Below are 16,413 nucleotides of genomic sequence, written 5' to 3' on the forward strand. Positions count from 1 at the left end.
ATTCTGACAGCAAACTTCTCATTAAAAGCTATTTGTCAGCTATGTTTTACTGTTGCGGCAGAGGTAGCATCAACATTAAAGCAGAAGTAAGCGGAATCTTTGTGTTAATATAAGTCTTAAATAGTTATATCTTTCGACAGCAATCACTTCTATAGAGTGTTTGGTCTGAAACACGGGTCTGTCAGTCACTCTGCTCTGCTGTAAGCCGAGGAGAAAACTTTCCTTGTATCCTACAACCTTTATCCAATGAGGAGAGAGAACAGCATAAAGGGGCGGTCCTGTGTGCAGCCAAGGGATGCGCGTGACTGCTAACTCCATCAGCTGACAAGAAGTTAGCCAAAACCACATCGCTTACTTCTGCCAAGAGCTTTAGCTATTTGTGTGTTTGAAATGTAGTAATACACCTGAGCAGTGCTACTTCTTTAGGGCAGATTGGATGCTACAGTAGCAGGCCCACGCAGCTGGAGTCAGCTGGTTAGCATGCTGACGTGTGCAATGATCATTAGAAAAGATAAATTATGGAAATAAGAGCAAACATTTGCTCATGGTGAGTAAAGGAACAAAACTTGATACTGAACATGTAACATTTCTTGTAGACTTGTAAGTAGATAACTGTTAAGGCTAATATAGAACTTGCCAGTAGATACTTTGATAATGACCATAATAAGTGCCAAGGTTATAATCCTTCTTTATTCATATTAAATATTATTCAGCAGGTTGTTTAATATGAATTTGCTCACTTGCTTTTATTAAACTGATATGTCAAATCTATGACAGTCTGACAGAGTTATAGAAGTGCTGAATGCTAAATTAGTTGAGCGTCCTTGGTTGTGTCCTCTAGTGAGAAGTTTTGAACTTGCTGTCAGTGTTGGTAGTGTAACTCAGTAGCAATGGTGGAAGTAAAATTAGTGTGTAACATCACCTTAATTTCGACATTAACCTTTAAGACTGAATAGCACTTTTAGCCCAAGATGGTCTACATGTATATGGACCTATCAACCCATTTACATTGGATGTGTGATAGGAGGGAATTTAGTCATCTTTTAGTGGTCTATTTTTACCTCTCCATTAGGGTTTTTTTGAACCTTTATTTAACCAGGTAAGTCAATTGAGAAGTAGTTCTCATTTACAATGACGACAATTTGTCCCCTCTGTGAACTGAGCACCACCAGGCTCTGTGAGACTTCTTCACACATGATGACTCACCAGCAGCTGAAAACCAGCACTATGTGCTTGTTGAAAAAACATCTTATATTGACTTAGTTCATCTTATCAAATATCATATTCTTTGGTAACACTTTATTTGATGCCTATCTCTATAATGCATTATAACCATACTTATAATGAGTTATAATGCAGTTATAGCACTGTATAACTATACTATATACTGTATACTACATAGTAATAAACACTCATAAATGATCATAATGCTTTATAACAATAATCAAAACACACTATAAAACATTTTATCATGACTTATAAGGTCAGGTATTATAATACATTATAATTGTTAGTAACTCGCGGACAATGCCCACATTGTTTTGGTTTTGGACCTCTTGGCTGCAAATCAATTTCTCAACAGGGACAATGAAGAGAACTTTGAACTGGAATTGATAATGCATTACAAATATAGTTATAATGTGTTATAATTGGCTTATAAACATGTATAACTATCATTATAAACACTCATAAATTATGATAAGGCTTTATAAAAATAACCATAACACATTATAGAGCATTTTATAATGGCTTATTGATTATTGTTATAAAGCATTATGATCATTTATGAGTGTTTATAACTATAGTTATACAGTGCTATAAATGCATTGTAACTCATTATAAGTACATTTAGAATGCATTATAGAAATAAAGTGTTACCTATTCTTTTTATTATGTAGCTCACAAACTAAGTAATTAAGTTCAGTGTGATGGCATTTAAGTCAGTCTGCCGTGTCACAGGAATTTACGCAGGCATGACCTAGAAAGGTTCAGGCCTAAACTTTTACAAGAAACTAACCAACATGACATCACCTCAAAGTGCACAGGTCCTTCAGAGAGACTCTGTGGCTTGGAGATATTTGTAGATGGTGTGTTCAGTGCTTATTGAGTGGACAGAGGTGAGGTGGAGTGTTGAAAACGAAACAAATCGTTTACCTGTACGTAGGAGTAGGGAATGTGTTTTATAGTCCAAGGGATGTAGTGTCACTGATCGCATCAAGTTAAGCATACACACACACACACACACACACATAGATACGCACACACATTCCCATGTGGGAGGATTATGAGTGGAAGGTACAGCCCATTGCTTTCTAATAACATCCTCTAATCTCTTGCCAGCTGCCCTTGAGGCTGTCCACTCAGAAAACATTGCAACTTTTCACCTTCAATAAAGCGCCTCCCTTTCGCTCCTGTCTCACCCTTTACCGGTGAGGGGAGGGGTGCGTACCCTCTCAATCAAAGAGATTGGACAGTGTTGGCCCTCTACTTTGCAGTAGAGGAGAAACCCATTTTTATCCCCTACCTTGTCAGCTTGAATTAACTGTACAACCCCGAACCTCTGCCCATTACTTGCCGCCACACTGTCAGCATGGTTTTCTATTTCTCTCCCAAGGTTCTCTCAGCTCCTACTCTCCTTCCAGTACATTATATCCACTCCTTTTCACATAGAATCGCCTTTGAGGGCATGGTCATGAAATGTTGAAATCTGCTGTCCTTTTGTGTCAGACCTTGTAGTGGTGGTGCAGGTGGGGTACATCCATCGATTTCAGTGGGCCAGCCCTTTTTTTTTTTCATCCCACCTAATGGCTCTACTCAAACCGCCCCACCTGATGACATAATATCCCAGAGTCCTCTGCTTTCAAACCCGGTTACTTTGTGATTTTCACTCTGAATACTTTCATCCCCTATTACGCTGATCCGTCCATCAAAAGTTTAGCCCACTCGCTTTAAAACTCCGCCGTCATTTGTATTCATCACATTTTCAATTTCTCCCACTTTCTCCCTCTCTCTCTCGCCATGATGCCACATAATAGGTTTTGTGCTTATAAGGTGTCGTAGGGTTTCTTTTTCCAATTAGCATGGAATCATTTCTGCGGCACTAATCTCAAGCCCTGCGTATAGCCGCCTCCCCCATCGTTGATTTAACACTCGCTGTGAATCGTGGGGGTGAGGGCTGGGTAGGTTGGAGGTGCAGCCATGTTGGAGAATCCCCACGGCCCACAACATGTTCACCTTCTGATTGCTCGCCCTTCCTGGTTTAGTGCTGGTTTATGAAGCATGATATGAAATAAACCCTTTTTCAGTCCCCCAACAAAGATTGGTGACGCAACTCGCTCTCATCTCAAGAAGCTCCATGTTCAAGGACGAGGCGTTCTGCAGATGCGTTTAAGGCAAACTGGGAGAAGGGGAAAGTTAATTCACGAACAGGTCTGTTGAGACAAGAGAGGAGAGGAGAGACAATCAAAAGAGCAGGACTCCACTCAGAAAAGCAGAGTAGTGTAGTCCTGATCATCCTAACTAGTGCACAGAGCAGGCTGGGCTTTGCTTTTAAGCTCAGCCACATTCATTTGAACTCTCCAAACCACTGCTCCACATGAACAAACCCCATCGTCATATTAAAGCCTGCAAATATAAAGCCTCAAAAACAATTAAATTACAGCCCACAGTGGTTCTGATGGCATTCTGATTGAAAGAGTATGAACCTAAACTCACCAATAGAGGCTATTATTATTTACAGAGCACTATGCTTATTCTCATGGATATCTGAAAAGTAATGAATACATCACTTGTGTCTGGTCATGGCAAATATAGGCCTCTTTCAATCCCAGGCTTAAACCACAATCTCTTCATTTATGGTTAATAATAAAACCCGTTGGGGAAGAAAACATTCAAAATGCAAATTGGTAACCTACCCACCAGTCCCCTCCAATGCCCACACACACACACACACACACACACACATACACTCACTGTTCTGTTTACCAAAAAAACATACCTAGCATAATTAGATGTGGGGCCAAGTGTTGAAAAATCAATTTTGGGTGATTCAGACCACTAAAGCAAAAAAGCCAACACCCTCATCAATCTATTATTTATTAACTACCTGTCAGCATAATGTTGGGTAAAAGCCATTTGTTCTTTTAGTTACAGAATAATATAATACATCTGAAATAATTATAGTAATATATAAAAAATAGTTGAATTTTTAGATTAAAATTTAAAGTGATAATTTACTTTTAATTTATGGATTTATATTGTAATCAGCTTTAGCTCATAATGGAATGTAATAGTCTTCTCAAACTGATCAGTGATTTGAAATCTCTGTGTTCTCTCCAAGACAATGTACAGCAAGTAATGGAAAACAATGTGGTTTTGATTAGAATTTTGCCTTTATAAAACTCAATTTGTAAAATAAAAAAAGGAAAGAAAGAAAGAAATATAGTATTCATACGATCTGAGGTTCTTTGAAGAAGGTTAAATTAGTAAAGTTACTGTAATAATGAATAATAACAAACTAGTTAGACATTACATTTCTCCATCCATGCACATGCAACAGAAATGTATTTTATCTATTAAGAAATTGGTGTTTGACTTGAATCCCCTTCACAACAGCATGGCAATATTTAACACGTTACAGTATGCTGTTTTTCTTTTTCTTTTTTTAAACTTTTTTTTTTCAAACCACAAACAATAGTTCAAGTAACATACCACCACCACTTAAAAGTCTACTTCACCTGATACTAGATAAACTATCAATATTTTATTTTTTTTCTCCACTTAAAAAGAAAAGGCAGGTTTGCAGAGGTTTTATAGCCCTGGGGTGTGTCTGGAGGTGTTCCTCTCTAGTTGTAGGTATAAACTTCCAGCAATCATAAGACAGAGTAGCATCTAGATAGCCTGAGAGGCAGAAAAGTTACTCTCTGTTACTTGCTATATAATTAATAAATAATTACCGTAATGTACTCTATGATTGAATTTTTTAAATGGCTCAGTAAATTCATGAAACAGCTGACCACTGTAGTTTTTAGCAAATGTTATTCTAAGCGGAGTAAATCATAAAATAGTTTGGGGCTATTTTCAGATGCAGAAAGATGATGTGGCCCACGGGACTGAGTCAAAATAAACTGCCCATGTGCATTGTAATAAAGGGTCATGTGTGTGTGTGTGTGTGTGTGTGTGTGTGTGTGTGTGTGTGTGTGTGTGTGTGTGTGAGTACAGCTCATTGATGCGTTTTTAATAGTTTTTAGACATTGGAGCTCTATGGCCCAGAGACAGGGAATGTTATAAACTAAACAGTGGCTGGATTTTGTGATAATAATAATGCTATTGTCATCAATAGGCTAAAAAGTGTGTTTGACTGTGTACATGCTCCACCACAGCAAGTGCACTGCACTGCACTACTTTTTTCAAGTTGGTGTATGTGGTGGTATTGAATGCAAATGAAAAACATTCGGTACTTTCACTGCGTTAAGACTGTCAGCCTTGTAACTTCAAACACACAAGACTGATCATCCGTAACAGTGAAACAGATGAAGTTTGGATTCAAGTGAAATCGTCTTTAATAAACAAATTCATCAGTTAAAAGTTTCATCCTGCTCTTGGAGGAAACTGTTTTCAAAGCTGTATATTTGCAACATAAGAGATTGAATGAATCACTTAACAGTAGCATTAAATCAATGTCAACTTTCATTCCCAGCAGCTGGATTGGGAGCAGTCACTTAGCAACTCCTCCTGACCTTGGCTGCCATGTTAGCATGCATGAGCAATCTGCATCCCTTACGCTTTGATGTGCCGCCGTCTCCCCTTCTCCATCCATGCATGAGGAACTTAAAGATTTCCTGTCCGGGTCAATCATATTGAATTGGGAGCTGATCGACTGTGACAAGCCGCTCTCTCGCCGACCAAGTTCACAGGACGCTGAGAAAACGTTTCACCTTAGCCAGGTGCAGTCACCTTGGCCATGAGCAATGAGCTCTGAGGTTGACTGAGTAATTCCTTTCGTTGCTCCCAGGATAGCACATCAAAGAGATCTGCATGTAGATTAAAGCCAGCGGCTTGCAGACCCTTAGCCTTAGCATTCACGCCCCACAATAGCGCTCTAAGGGAATTTAGAGACGGAGGGGAAAGGAACTCGGTGAGATCTCTTCCTTCCATCACAGAGGTAAGTAGAGTAAGCAAGCCATGAGCGAGTCATTAAAAGACCACCTGTTCTCCGCCTCTATCTCAGCCTTTTACCATCATGTGCACAGCAAAACATCTTAGACCCGTGCAGCATGCAAAGAGTCAAGCAAACACATCTGAGCGCTTGCACATACAGACACATCCACACACACACCATTAGACACATGCCTCTGGTTAAGGTGATGATACACAACATATGGTGCTGGAGAGCCTCCTAAACCCCTTGCAGAGAACACAGAGGATCCTCAGGATTAGTGTGCGAGTGCTTCATACAGTGATTTTTTTTTTTAGATTTCGGCTTCTGGCAAAGGCTGACAGGGTAATGGCCTGCTTCAGATGTTTAATTAGTTTTTACGGGGCCAACTTTTCCAAGTAAGAATGATGACTTAATAATGTAGTCATGTATTAGGTCATTGTTGAATTGTTAATATAGTTGCAGTGATCATCCCCTCCTAGAATTGAGGACATTGTCTCAGTTGATGAGTTGTCAGCAGTTAAAGGACAGATGCGCTGACAGAGGGATAGATCATCAAGGACATCACCGATGTGCTCCGACTCAGCTCTTATATGACGGGCTATTGTGTCACTGCAGCAGTGGATAGGGGTAGATTAGGAATAAATACACTTTGTTGGCAATATAAAATGTCAATACACACTCTAGCTTTTTTCAGGTCAGTCTAAATAAAATGTTTGCTGTATTCTATTAGAGAAGCCACAAAGTGGAAACACAATATCTCTCCCCTTGAACAATAACTGTTCAATCATAGTTTAGCGGCCGTAACAGGCAAAATAGTTCTGTTAGTCTTCAGATTTCTCTTGGGTAGGGTCAAAAATCACTCCCTATTCATTATGTGGTCTCCTATATTTACTGTCTGCCATTTGATTTGACTGTCTGAGTCCTGAGTCTGAAAATTTGGCCTTTATACCGTGCCCTCTAAAAATTCCTCAGTGGAGCCAAAACACAGTGGTGTGCATGGGATGTGCACTACTTCCTGCTCACGAATGCACCGCATTGTATGGATGAGATAATTACCCATGTACCACTCCTCACCTGGCAGTGATGACACACGACGGTGATTAGCAAGTGTTTGAAGTATGAGCACACACTGTTACATGGTAGAGGAGTATGGTGTGTTTCCATTCAGCAGCTGCATTTTAAGCCAGACTGCATCAACACTTTCACAACAAGGGGGCGGATGCCGCAGCCAAACCTACCCCAAGATTCATTCAAGACTTCTCAAATCAGGGATAAATAGGAAAACATCTGTGGAGCGCATTTTGTGTTCCACGCCGTCTTTGTAGGTCACACTTTCATAAACCACATTCTCTGACGGGTAAAAGTCCTCAGTTTGGACAAGTTAATTGTTAAAAAAGTTTTTTTTGAGGGGCATTTTTGCAAGAAAGAGAGAGACCAGTAATGTAAGGACTAGAACATTAGCATACACAGCTGATTAGTACACTAGCTAAATTCAACCCACAATTTATTTTGGTGGCTCCACTTAAAGGGATAGTTCAACATTTTGGAAAATTGGCCCATTGCCATAATCCCTATAGTTTTAGGAGTAGGTTTGTAACCTTTATTTGTCGATGCAAGCTATTTTTTAGAACGGCAGAGCAGAGCCGCAAACTGCTCAGAGCTAAGCTACGGATGCTAATGAGATTTCTTGGTTTCCCTCATCAAACTCATACAATCCAACAACTCCAAAATGCTCTTGTGCACAAGTTGTGACCTGCACATTCAGCATGCTATGAGATAATAACAGAATGTTACAAGACAGAGTTGTTTTCAAGGTAAATTCATGCAAAACCGCTGATGCACATTCCTGTTGAGGGCAGTTTTTTGGCAAGCAGCCACGAGAACATTTTGGAGTTGTTGGATTGTGTATTTGATGAGTTTGATGAGGGAAACCAAGAAATCCCATTAGTCTCCATAGCTCTGAGCAGCTCACAGCTCTGCTCTGCAGTTCTAAAAATAGCTTGCACTGACAAATAAAGGTAACAAACCTACTGCTATGACTATAGGGATTATGGCAATTTGCCAAAATGTTGAACTATCCCTTTGAAACACTGGTAATGATCAATAGTGTTTGCATTCGAGTTAACTTTATCATTCAAATCTGACACTGAGTGTGAACATTCTCATATTTATTATTACCATTCCCAGTCTCAAAGCTGCTGGAAATGTGAATATGATAATATTATTTAAATCTCCAATCTGTCATGATGCTGCTTGAATAAGTATGAAGAACAAGAACAAACTCCACCATTCACACATGAGCAAATTCCAGCAAATGACCGCAGCTAAGTGAATGACCATCGGTGAAACATCAAGACGCCCTCACCTTCTCATTAAAATATGCAGATGAGCTCCATATTAATGACGATGACAGATGTTCAGATGCAAATTCATGAGCCTATGAACTTGTAAATGAGCAACATTATCACTATACTGTCATGGGAAAAGTGAGGTGGGCTACTGTGAGGTTTATTTATTTAATTATTTTCCCCCTTCAGAAACTCATCGTGTCCATCTGTCAGAAGATATCTCAGGTGATCTTTGAGACGCCATGAGACTGATTCTGAGAGAACCTGAGGGCTGATGGATCTTTTGTACCAGCGTTCAAACATTAGACAGATGTTCCTCACGGGGATACTTATTAAAGGTCAGAATTTCAAAATTTGAAAGGCCATTAGCCTGGTTTAGATGCACCTTCAGATGGATGAATCATCTCGCTGCAGATAAAACCCAGGGGATCCCTCCATTATTTATGGGGCTTGTTGTGACTTGAATATAGAATTTGTCCTTTTATCACCAATTAAAATGCAGCTCCACAAAGACCCTTTAAGATTACATTTGATATTTCAAAACCACCTACTGCTCGGAAAACAAGAGTTTTAGTTACAGAAGAAAAATTACTTGAAAAATGATCCGAGAGCAGCATTACCAGGCCAGCCATCTCCTCCTCAAGACACAAGGCCTCCTTGGCACCGTCTTTCGTGATGACACCCGTGCACACGGGGTTGGGGTCACATCTGGCTGTGCCTGGATCTGATCTGAGCAATCAGATGGAGCTGGCGAAGCATCACACGCCAGCCTCGGAGCTCAGAGGGAGCAGAGGAGCGGAGAGAGAGACAGGGGCGAGGAGGCGTGGTGAGAGGTCTGCAGATGGTTGATAACTCATATACGCTCACTACATTTTCTCCTCTAAGTCTTATCTCTTAAGTGCGCTGATTGCCGAAATTTCGGGCTCTTTTTTTCTTTTCACTCGTGTCTGTTGGTTTTTTTTTTACTCCTTGATTTTGAGTCCAATGGGATGTACTTTCGGGGTGCTTTTCTTTTAGCTGAAGGAGGCTCTCAGAAATGAAAAGTATTTCTTGCAGCACTACTCAACCTCACATTTCTTATGCTCCACTTTCGTCTTGACAAGCAAGGGCACCGTGTCTGTGTGAACTGAACATTTTTAAGGTATTTCAATAATGCTGTGAATACATAAACTTGAATCAGATTATTTCTAGGTACTTTTCTTATGCACGCAGTACTGAAAATAAAATGCTGAGTTACTCCACCACACTCAAGGGCCAGTAGCCGCTGCCTGTCCGCCTCTGGTTCACATGCAACCTTTAGGATTATTATCAGCTGTTCTGGCAACATGTTGACATGTTGGGAGTGAGCTGACAAACACACACACTTTTTTATTGTTTCTGTCATTAATTGTGCACAGCTGTGTACAGCTAATTGTCCACAGCTGTGCACATTTAATGCATGAAAAGACATTAAAGATGCATAAAATACAAGAAACTCACCATTGTGAAGGAAGCTGACAATGAGCAACCTGTCACAGACAGAGGGATAACACACGGAAATGTATTTGCACCAAATTTAGAAAATAAATGGGGCATGAGCGAAGGAGGAACTCACTCACGGCATTTTGGAGCCAATTTGGTTAAAAGGATTTTTTTTATCACTTAATATATCACTTACCTGAACATTTTGAGATGGGGCATTTTCAGAGTCTTGTCATTTTCTCTGGATAATAATGTTTGGATGTTGATGTAAACACTTTGACCTATACTGGAGCTTACCTGGTCGAGCATATAGCACTTAGTCTCATTGCTCATCGCAGCAGCTCAGGTTTGAATCCAGTTCATGCCACCGCCCCCCCTCTTTCTCTCTCCCCACCCCTCCTGTCACTCTCTCCCTATCCCAGTCAAAATAAAGGAAAAAAATAACTACTCTACCAACAAAAATGTACAAATCCGCAGTAGATCCACGCCCTTCTATAATTTGGTTCAGATCTGCATCATAATCTGAGTGTGACAGACGCGTAGGATATTGTTTGGCCTTGGTGGAGGATTGTAGTCTACTGAGGTTCAGTTCTTGTTTTCAGATGTAACCGCTTTATTGAGTTGCAGGTGGATTTGCAGTTGCCACTGGGAAGTGGGAGAAGAAAAAAAAAAAATAAAGGGCCAGTTTTGTAATTAAGAGGTTGCTTTCTTAATATATCACCACAGCCACAGATGGAATAATTATCTGAAAGGTCGATGCAGAGTCCAATAACGCTCTTTATTGGGTGTGAGGTTGTATTGATTGCTCATATAGACTGTAACAGAATATTTCATGGGCGCAGTGTGATGCAAATGCAATATTTCAAAGTCATAAAATAAGGATTTAGTGTACGTCCTCCACCCCCTGGGCAAAGATTGTTGGAGCAGACAGCCTTTTTTTTCCCTCTCTCTCTCTTTTTGGCAACAGTTGCCTAACACTGTAGCTCAGTGGTGACGGCACAACAATGGAGTTCAGAGGCACACAACAGGAATTAACTGAACATGATGTGCCCTCTGCGCTTTCCACTTTAGAAATTATCCATGTGGGCGCTGACCGTGCTTTCTGCATATCTCAGCCCAAATAATACCTCAAATTTAATACTCAGCCCATACTCATTATCACTTTCTTTCCCTGCCAAATCTATTTACAGCACCCTGCAGCACTTTAAATTGGAAGATTACTCTTTAGTCCATACAATTTAGAGAATGCACGGCATTTCCATCGCCACGAGGCCTCGAAATCAATATGCCAATATACCTACATCTTTTTCTATTCCATTACCCTCCCTGCTGGGTGCAATCGCTGTAAAGGAGGCAGGGGTATGCATGCATGACCATACTGTATGATATGCTCACATGCACAAATATTTTTTTCTCCTTTTAATGCATCCACTTTTTGAAATTCTAGCTGCCATTAATAAGATACTTTTTTGGGGGGGATCATTGGTTTTCTTTTTATTCAGCAGCTCCTCTCAAGAATAAATCAAAGCACCACAGAAGAGCGAACACATCGTATTTCAGTACCCGCATAGTTGGAATGGTTATCATTTAAACTGTGTGTCACATTACCCTCTGAGACAAATTTCAACATGTTTCAGCAAAAGTCAATGCTGGGGAGTGAAAGAGTAATTTATCAGTCGTTTCCCTCTGTGAAATCTTAAGATGTGTATATGACATTAGTTATCTCCTTGGGCAAACAATACTCGGCATGTTTTATTCATGTCAGCTGAACCCTGGCCCGGCTCGGGCTGGCTCGAGGTGAAGATCAAGCATGTTAACTATTTATCGCACATTAGGACAAGACACGAGCCCGTCAGGCTTCGAGCTCAAGACAGCGCTCTGCCTCGCCCGCCGTCTGCTGCCTGCGGAAACCTGCTGACAGGGGTGAAACTGGAAGCTTCCCTTCTCTTTAACAGATAAGGATCCAGACCTCCTCTAGTCACCACCGAGCTCCCCCGTGCGCCGCAGACCGACACACAGAGCTTCCTACAATTGAACTGGCAAGGGAAATGAGGACAGACAATCTCTTATCAGCAGTTCTATTGCCTTTTCTCTCTCCCGTCTTTCTGACAATGAGGCGCTGTGCCTCCTCTCTTTTCACCCGCCAAATGTGTGACTGTACCCAGGACATGGAGATGATCAATTACCCTCGATGTCTCCGCCCCATCAAGCACATTCATATCACTTTAATGAAACGGGAGCGAGTGTGATAGTGTGGACTTTTGGAAGTAGAAGAGGAAAAGAATTAAAAGGGAAAAAAAAGGATCCGAAAAAGTTAAATGTCTCTAAAGAAGTAGATTTCATGTCAGGTGCCTGATGTCTACCTTTGACCTTACTTTACCAGAGTACTCTTTTATTCTGAAGGGCACAGAACATGGGAATTAAACTGTCCTGCAAGAAGAGACATGTCTAATTGTTCAAGGCTCCAGCTAAATGTAGAACCACTGGTGTTCAATATTAGATGAATGAAAAATGTGAGCTCACATTTTTCTTTATTTCTTATGTTTTAATTCTCACATTCCCATCACATTTTACCAAAACCCTTCAGGGCTGCTGCATCTGGTATGTTTACATTTTGTACTTAGGTTCAATAACATGCATTGTCCCTGTCAAATGAACAAATAACTTCAGTCATAGTACATTCACTTTCCAAGCCTCCAGCCTCTGCAGAGCTCGGCTCAGTTGCAGTATAGAAGCAAGACAACTCTGTGGAGAGTCAGTGCAGCAGCTAGTGTAGCAGTTGGTGATCTTGTTATACAAGTGTTTTTTTCTGTTAATATACAACTCCCTTTAAAATGTAAATACTGTACGTTGACCTCTTGTTCGAAGAGTAATTGTGAAAAGATGACTTTGAAACTGCATGCACTTTGAAATAAAAACTCTTTGATGAAAAATGCACTCCTATAGGCAACATCTTTGTAGTTATACTGTAAGGCTAATACAGTAACATCTCATAACAATGGGTTGAGCCTTAATAATGTATTAGATTATCTCACAGTTGATTGGTTCGTTTGTATCTTTCATGATGTATTTATGCACATTGTTGATTGTTTATTTTGTTATGTGTTGTTTCTTTATGTTCAACTATAGACTATACTGCTGAGCGGAAAGGATCTGAAACTGTGAGCCCTGGGCTGGGAGCAAACTTTATTCCTTTCAGAGCATTTAGGATGTTGTTTTTGTTGTTGTTGTTGTTTTCTTTCTCTCCACTGGATGAGAGTGCCTTAACTTTCAGAAATTCAAAAGTGTAGATTCCTGCTCCAGTGATAGAATTCTGGATTTGTGAAATCCCTTTATAGCAGACATATTGCTGCTGTAGCATTGCTGTATTATTACAGCTTACTCCTGTAAGCCGCATTTTCCACAGAGGTTAACAACATGCTTTCAGCCAGGATGAACAGCTCCAAATACTGTCCTCGATTCATACCCATATTTGGCTTATGGGATACCAGAAACAAAACATCTAATCCTATAGAGTCCTGCCTTTTTGTTTTGTAAACATAGTTTTATTCCGTGTATGAAAGCTTGTGATATTCAATTTCTTGACTCCCTCTCTATGTTATACATTATATGATAAAAGTGTTGTACGATGAAGGCTTTTTTCCGTAAATATTTCAAAGGTCAAATTAGTGCTCATCCATTAGTCATAAGTCAGGCAGCACCAAACATCTCGGATCTGCTGGTTAAAAAAAAAAAAAAAAAGATGCCAGAATCAAAAGGAATGGTTAATATAGCTGTTGTTACATCATCACCACAGCCTCAAAAGCCTCATGAGGCTAATTATTTGTAATCAAGGATTTTTTGTTGAAGGCGTAAACAAAGAAAATTTATCAATTCAGCAAACTGCTTCTCAGCTCCTGGTCTTTTAACCATGCAAACATTTTGCAGGCTGGCCATGTTGGATGCAGCCTGGGAGATTTATTGAGCCGACAGAAGCTTCAATCAGTTTTGCCTCTGCGTGCAGTTAATTTATGGCTGAAGCAAGGATTATTGAGTGTTCATGCAGGCTGAAGATGCAACAAATTAGCACTTCCAAAATCCTTTTTGGAAAATTATTATTCTTTTGACTTATGTCCCTCTCTCTCTCTGTCAGATAGTGAAGTAAACACTGAGGTAATAAATTAGGCTTTGGATAGATTTTAAAAACATGTGTTATTTAACCTCATAACAAAGGGCAGAAAAATACATCCAAAGCAATTTCTGGCTTGGGGCGGACAACTTTATTAACATCTAATCAGTACAGAATGTAGCATCAGTGTAAAAGTGAACTTGTTGGCTTTTATTTGAATTTGTTGGATGAGGTCAGAGTCCTTTTGGAAGATTTTATGGTAGAATAACAACATGTCCTGACATTTAAAAGACGTGACATGCTTTTCAGATAATGAGGCCCGACTGGAACAGAAGCCATAGAGAAACTCCCAGTTTTACTGGATTGTGTGTTTTGTCCTAATACTGAGTTTTTTTCATTACTGCACATATTTTTCCAAGGTGAACTCATTAAAATCAAAGCTAAGTGTAACCCTGCAGTAAGGCTGCTATAGAAAATGTGAATTTCCAACAATGTCAGTTTTTAAAAATGGAATAAGATCTAAATATTGTCTGGTGTTTGAATGTGTAGTAGGTGTGAATATCACCCTGCAATAACAAGTGTTGTCATCCATTCCGTATTCCTATTTTTTTTTTCTTTTACCTCCAGTGTTACTTAACACAGAGTCACAAGTCTCTCTGTGATGACCCTGTAGGTTTATGTTATTGTTTTAATCATTAGTAGCTTTCTAAGAGATCATGTCAGGCAGGCAGACGTCTGTAAATACCCATGTGCTTCAGCCACTGTTGCCATGGAGAAGAAGCCTGAGAGAGGTGAAGATCAGAGCCGAAGCGAATTCAAAAAGCAGTCGAACAAAAACTCAGCAACATAGTTGTTGAATTCATCCACAACCAGCGAGAGAATTTAAAAGTGAAATGATTGATATGAAGCTGCAGGTTGTTTTCAGTTTTCTCAACAGCATAGATCCTCAGCTCGCACACCAGAATATTAAGCTCAGAGATGGGATGTTTATTACCCAAATGTCATAGTCTCCCTCTGCCTCACAGGCTCATACCTTTGACTCCTTATTGAACTGAAAGAAAGATATTATAACACTGTTTTAATAATAATCTTTTGCATTTTCTTCAGCCAGGAGAGTTTCATATATCATGCCAAGTTTAGTGGTAGGAATGTAGCTCCCACCCCTGCACTGTCTGTATGTGAGCTGTAAGTCAGTGATATTCACAAGTGGGAGAGGAAAAGATAAAAGGACTGGACTGACTGATAAATGTCTGAACAGTAAAAGCTATGTACATGGACTAGTAATGCACTAGTCCTATAATCTGAACTGGTTGTTGTTTGGATTCTTGCATGCAGCATTGTTGTATACAGTACATGGTAAAAAAAAAATGCAGTAGACACCAATGTATTCCTCATATCATCACTATCTTTGGGCTTCAGACCTGCTTTGTCTGTCTTTATTCATGTTTTTGATTTGCTTTGTGAAAGTTTGCTTACACAGCTAAAACAACCATGGAATTTGGTAGTGTGGTGCATTTCACATCACTTGGACACTTTTATTTCTTCTATTTCAAAAATTCCAAAGGGATTTAGTTCACTCAGTCTTGCTCATTTTAGTAGAGCTCCTTGTGTTTATCATATTAGCGTGGAATATGATGGTTTTATGTTTCTGCAGTAGTTTGTTGCTTACGGTGCTGAACTCTGGATTTCAGACGAGTCACCTTGTGTTTAATCCAACAATCCCCTTGCCCTGTTCGTATTTGTTTTGCTTCAAGAAAAAAAAAAAAAGTTAAATTCAGGGATGCATAAGATGTTTAATCCTGGTTTTAAATCTGAGGAGTTTTGATGCTCCTCATTATATTTAAATAAACTATCAGGCTCCTATCGGGCTCAGTGAAATCTGGTGATTCAACTCAAATAAAAATACTATACTATTGTAATTTCTACTCGATGGTCTAAATTGGATATAAAACAGGTTTTCTGAGTTTATAGGAAACACTATATTATACTGTGATTTATTGTAGTATTAAACTACTATATGAATGTATGTATGTGCGTATATATATATTTTTTAAATTAACGCTGACCTGGTTTTTCTTCTCTAAATAAGAATAACGTTTCCCTGTCAAAGAGGTTGGCGACAAATGTTCTACAACTGTCTCTGCCACCAAGGAACATGGGGAGAGCAATTTACTGCGCTCACCAGTCACTCTAATCTTCAAAGGATGCTGTTATTGCACCGCTTACATCGCTCTCTATCCGCACAGAGTTTATCCGGCCCATCCTGCCTGGGTGTGTCAGGTTAAGTGCTAGATTACAGACTGTGTCAAGTGAACTACCCCCAAAGTGACAGCGCT

Source organism: Trachurus japonicus, chromosome 24 (assembly GCF_045865225.1).
Source record: "Trachurus japonicus isolate A0001 chromosome 24, Traja_1.0".
Lineage (NCBI taxonomy): Eukaryota > Metazoa > Chordata > Actinopteri > Carangiformes > Carangidae > Trachurus > Trachurus japonicus.